The following is a 6,364-nucleotide window of genomic DNA, read 5'->3' on the forward strand; positions in this document are numbered from 1 at the left end:
AGGTTAGGGACATCAGATTTCCCAAAATAAGTAATAGTTATCTTTTTCATTTTTTTTTGAAAAACAGGGTGAGGTACCCTGATCAATAATAATATATATAACTAAGATGAAAAGTCTATTACAAGTCCAACATAGAAGCAGAGAGGAAGGATTAAAGAAGAGAAGCAGCTGGTAAGGAGCGGACTTGGTCGTCACCTACCAAGCTAAGCCTACTGAGATCCTTCACTCAAAACCAAAAGAAAGGCATCACGCGCTAATATAGAGTCTGGTACAAAAATCATAAACACTGGAAGCATACAACACAATAAAACAAACAAACTAGTTTCCGATAGTATAAGCAGACATTGGGAGAGACGCACTGAGAGAGAGCCACCGAACAATTCAGATATCTTCGGAGAAGTTATCACCGCTAGCACCTGCAGTGTTCTTTTTCGTAATTTCCTGCATCTTCAAGTTAAGAGCCGCCCTACGAATGCGCCTCGTAAGTGTATCTTCTTCTACCCCTGTCCAAAAGATGACATACCTTGCGATATTAGCAGCAATATGAATAGGATTTGCAGGGAAATCTATAAATATAGGAAGATTTCTACAATTCCACATCCACCAGCAGAAGAAAGGTAACAAGCATTTTCAGATGACTTTAATGTCTGCACAAACATTGGGGTCCCTGTATAATAGGATCAGCGCCTCCATGGATTGAGGCCATTAAACAAAAGAAGCATGATGGAGGAGGGAATACTAGACTGAACACGCAAAAGGGCAGTGAATAAACATGTGGTCTTAAGTTTCGACCTCCTGGTAGCAGTGAGGACAACGTGGGTCACCAATCCAACCTTTGGTGATCAAATTAGCTATGGTATTAAGCTTTTGTTTAGAAATAATAAAAAACAAGACCTTAACCTTTAAGGGGATGTGAGATTTCCAGATGAACTTATAAATATTGGACTTCAGCCCACCAGAGGTGATGTTGGCATAGCAGGATTTTACTGAAAAGGAGATAGATGAATGTAGGGGCCATCGTAAGCTGTCTGGAGTTGTATTGATTGCAACAGAGTGCGCTTCGAGGTGGGTTAGAAGCTTATCAATGTCACTTCTCTCTGTTAGGAATATTAGCTGTTTAGACAATAACGAAAATTTAATAATTAACAGATAATCACTATTATAACACAGATATAAGAAATATATCAAATGAAAAGTAAATAAAGTTAGAAATACGGCCTGATGGTCGAGGCGTGCAAGCACTGTCCCAAGAATCTAATTGCCCCCTCTCGTACAGGGCTACGTGGCAAAAGTTCCCAGAGATACAACGACCCTCGGTCAGGCGACCTCCTTCTCGTCGGCACGAGCGTCAAGAAGGCTTTGCGAACTCTTGTAGACTTTCAGGGAACCAACAGAATATAATAGCAAATATTTTGAAAGAGAAGAAGAGGAGAAATTCATTTGTAAAACTGTATCTTTAGCCTTCGGCAGGTGTTGGTTTTTATAGGGGAAAAAACAGCCGTTACAAATCCCGCGGATTTAATTCTCATAAAAACTCGATTCGGTTTTAATTACTGATTTAATAAAAATCCGTTTTCATTTTAATTACCGATTTAATTCTCATAAAAATTCTTTTTTCGTTTTGATTCTGATTTAAATCTCATGAATATTACCGTTTCAAATTTTAATTCTCTTAACCGTTACAAAACGTTTATCACATGTTAATTGTTCAAAAATAAATATTACATTTTAATTATTCAAAAATAAAAATGTATCAGAATTCAAAAATAAAAATGTATCAGATTAAAGGCCCATTAATCCGGAGCGGCATTCGTGTCCGCAGGTCGTGTGGCATTCGTGTCCGCAGGTCGTGTGCGCGCGCCACCCGACCCGACCCGACCCAGAGCCTATCTTCCCATCTCTTTTCCAATGTGGGACTAAAGTTTTCCTCTTTTCCTCTACAAACCCAAGTTTTAAGTTACAACTCCAACAATCCCCCACATAACTTAAAACTTAAAATAATTCAGAAATAAAAGTAATATAAAAACAAATAAATAAGATTGTTGGTTCCCTTATACTATGTAATAGGTGGAGGTATCTTTCGAACCCCATCCCCCTCGATGATTCTAGGACCACTGCCCTAGATAAGCCTTTAGTTAAGTGATCTGCAAGATTTTTCTCTGATCTTACAAAATCTAAGGCTATTATATGGTTTTTCATCTTATATCTCAAGGATTTATGTCGCACTTTCAAGTGTCGATTCATCTTCACATTTGCATTCTCTTGATGGCATTTGTCAATCGCTGACCTGCAATCACAATGAATAGAAATGGCTGGTAATGGTTTTTGCATTAGTGGAATTTCAGTTAGTAAATCTTTCAACCATTCAGCTTCTATACTAGTAGTATCAAGAGCTATCATTTCTGATTCCATTGTACTTCTAGCCATTACAGTTTGTTTAGTAGATTTCCAGGACACAGCTCCTCCTCCTAAAAGGAACACAAATCCTGTGGTGGATTTTACATCTACTGAGTCACTAATCCAATTTGCATCTGAATAACCTTCTAGTACAGATGGATAACCTTTATAGTGTAAACCATAATTCATAGTTCCTTTTAGGTATCTCAAAACTCTTTCTAGAGCATCCCAGTGACTCTTATCAGGATTTGATGTATATCTACTAAGTCTATTTACTGCATAAGCAATGTCAGGTCTGGTGTAGTTTGTTAGGAATCCTAGTGATCCAATTATTTGTGCATATTCTCTTTGTAATTGAGGATGACCTGTATTTTTCTTTAGATGTACATTAGGATCATATGGAGTGGAAACAGGTTGACAGTTTGGATCATAAAAATTCTTAAGGATTTTCTCTATGTAGTGTGATTGTGATAGCACATATCCATTCTCATTTTTCATGATTTTAGTATTAAGAATTAGGTCAGCTTGACCTAAATCTTTCATGTCAAAATTTTGTGATAAAAAGTGTTTGATATCATTTATGATTTGTATGTCAGAACCAAAAATAAGAATGTCATCAACATATAGGCATAATATCACAATTTTGTTGTTTTTATCTATTTTATGATATACACACTCATCTGTTTGATTAATTACAAATCCATAAGATAGTATAATTTCATCAAATTTCATATGCCATTGTTTTGGGGCTTGTTTGAGACCATATAGTGATCTAATAAGCTTGCATACTTTCTTTTCTTGTCCAGAAGCTATAAATCCCTCAGGTTGATCCATATAAATTTCTTCATCTAAGTCTCCATTTAAAAATGCAGTTTTAACATCCATTTGATGTATTATTAATTTGTGAATGGATGCTAGAGCTATGAGGACTCTAATGGTAGTAATCCTAGCTACTGGAGAATAGACATCAAAATAATCAATACCAGACTTTTGGGTATATCCTTTAGCTACTAATCTGGCTTTATATTTATCTATTGTTCCATCAGGTCTAAGTTTCTTCTTAAACACCCATTTACATCCTATGGTTTTACATCCTGAAGGAAGATCAGTTAGTTCCCAAGTATGATTTTGAACTATAGATTGTATCTCATTATTTATAGCTTCCTTCCAAAATGGAGCATCTACTGATTTCATTGCATCTTCAAATGTAACTGGAGAATCTTCTACAAGTAATGCATAGAAATCTTCATGGACCTTTTCTATTCTAGTTCTTTTACTTCTCCTAGGCTCCTCTGGACTTTCTAGTGGTCTAATTTGTTTAGAACTAGTTTCACCTTGATTAGAACTAGGATCTGAATTATTAGAGCTAGGGCCTGTGTTGTTTATTCTGGTCTTGTAAGGAAAAATATTTTCAAAGTAATGTGCATCCCTAGCTTCAATTATGGTGTTGTTGGCTATCTCATTAATGTCAGAGTTGATTATTAAAAATCTATTTGCATTACTATCAGAAGCATAGCCAATAAAAATTCCATCTACAGTTTTAGGGCCAATCTTCTTTCTTTTATTCTCAGGTATTTTGACTTTTGCTAAGCACCCCCACACTTTTAGGTGATCTAAATTAGGGTTTCTATTCTTCCAAATTGTGTAAGGGGTTTTATCAGATTTCTTGAATGGAATTCTATTTAGTATATGACATGCAGTCATGAGAGCTTCTCCCCATAAATTTTCTGGCACACCAGAATTAATTAACATTGAGTTTACCATGTCCATTAGTGTTCTATTCTTTCTCTCAGCTACTCCATTAGATTGAGGTGTATATGGAGCTGTTATTTCATGAATAATTCCATTCTCTTCACAGAATTGTTTTAATTCATTAGAAGTGTACTCACCACCTCTATCTGATCTTAGTATTTTAATTTTCCTATCCAACTGATTCTCAACTTCTGCTTTGTATATTTTGAATTTGTTTATGACTTCATCTTTAGTCTTAATTAAGTAGAGGTAACAATATTTAGAGCAATCGTCTATAAAAGTTACAAAATATTTGTTACCCCCTCTAGTTGTTCTTCCTGAATCACAAACATCACTATGGATGAGTTCTAATATCTCAGAATCTCTATCAATAGTTTTAAATGGTTTCTTAGGAAGTTTGGCTTCTACACATATTTCACATTTTTCATCATCTTTTATATTAAGCTTTGGAATTATATTGAGATGCATCAATCTTTTAATTGAATTATAATTCACATGTCCTAATCTTTGATGCCAAGTGATGGAAGGTTCAATATTCAAAGCTATTGGAGATGCAAGAGTAGAATTCTTAACATTCAATTTAAAAAGACCATCACATAAGAAACCTTTTCCAATGAAGTTCAAACCCTTAGTTATTACAACTTTATTTGATTCAAAAACAAGCTTATAGCCTTGTTGCACTAACAAAGATCCACTAATTAAGTTTCTCCTAATGTCTGGTACATGATGGACATCCTGCAGGATCAAAGTCTTATCAGAAGTCAGCTTTAGGTTGATCCGACCTATTCCGGATACAGGAGCCACATTATTATTTCCCATTGTCACAGTTCCTCTACTTGAGACCTGATAGGTGGAAAACAAAGATTGATTAGAGCAAACGTGAATATTAGCTCCAGTGTCAATCCACCAATCATTTGCTTGAAAGGTCATGTTTACTTCAGGAGTGAAGAGAACAGACCTGAAAGCAGCCTCAGCTGGACTGGAAGTCACCATGTTTACTTGTGACTTATTAGGTGGAGGTCCTCCCTTCCTAGGCTTGGGTGGTTCAGTTTTCTTGAAAAAGCAGTCCTTAGCAAGATGGTTGGTTCTTCCACAAACGAAGCAGGCTCGACGTTCAGCTCCTTCCTTCTTTTGAAAGTGGACAGGGTTCTTATTTTGATGAAAGGATTTCTTCTTAAATGTTTTATTTTGATTTTGGTGGAAGGGACGTTTCTTGTGTTGGGGAAAGGGTTTGGATTCAACATTGTTTACTTTGGGTTCTTTGGGTTCAGATTTTGTCACATTTTTCTCCCTGAGTCTATGTTGCTCTTCAATTCTAATGGAATTCAACACTTGTTCTAGTGTAAGATCTCCTTGGGTATGGTTAAGGTTTTTGGCAAAATCTGACCAGGACTCGGGAAGTTTGTCTATAAGACATGCTATCTGAAATGTTTCATCTAGGATAGATCCATTCACTTTTAATTGGTGAACTATATGTTCGAATTCATGAATTTGCTCATTCATTGGTTTAGAATCTACCATTTTAAATTTGTTAAAATCAGAAGCTTTAAATCTTTTAATTCCCATATCATCTAAACCATACTTTTTCTCTAGGGTTTCCCACAGAACTTTAGCATTAGTGATAGTATAATATATATCATATAACCTATCAGATAAAGCTCCTAAGATTCTGTGTAGACAATGATACTCTATTTCTTGAGGTGTTCTTGGGATAGGAATGGAATCTGTGGAGGAAGATGAGGAAGATTGCCTAGTAACTGGTCTAGATGAAGATGGGTTATCTGGTTCTATGGCTGTTATTAGATGTAGAGTTGTTAACCAAAATCTCATTTGGTTTTGCCAACGACGGAAATTGTTCCCATTAAACTTCTCTGGTTTAGCAGACATAATTTCACTTGTAGCCATAATCTGATGATGAATGAATAGTTTTGTTATTATAATGCAACAGAAATATATAAAGCATTCATTCAACAGAATTATCATGCAGTGTAATATTTCGTTTTTAAGAATTGCAGACAACATTAACATAAAAAGCAGAATGCTAATCATGATACTATTCTAAACAGCAAAATTTAGATTCTTGGATTGTTAGGAATATTAGCTGTTTAGACAATAACGAAAATTTAATAATTAACAGATAATCACTATTATAACACAGATATAAGAAATATATCAAATGAAAAGTAAATAAAGTTAGAAATACGGCCTGATGGTC

Source organism: Asparagus officinalis, chromosome 5, assembly GCF_001876935.1.
Source record: "Asparagus officinalis chromosome 5, Aspof.V1, whole genome shotgun sequence".
Taxonomy (NCBI): Eukaryota; Viridiplantae; Streptophyta; class Magnoliopsida; order Asparagales; family Asparagaceae; genus Asparagus; species Asparagus officinalis.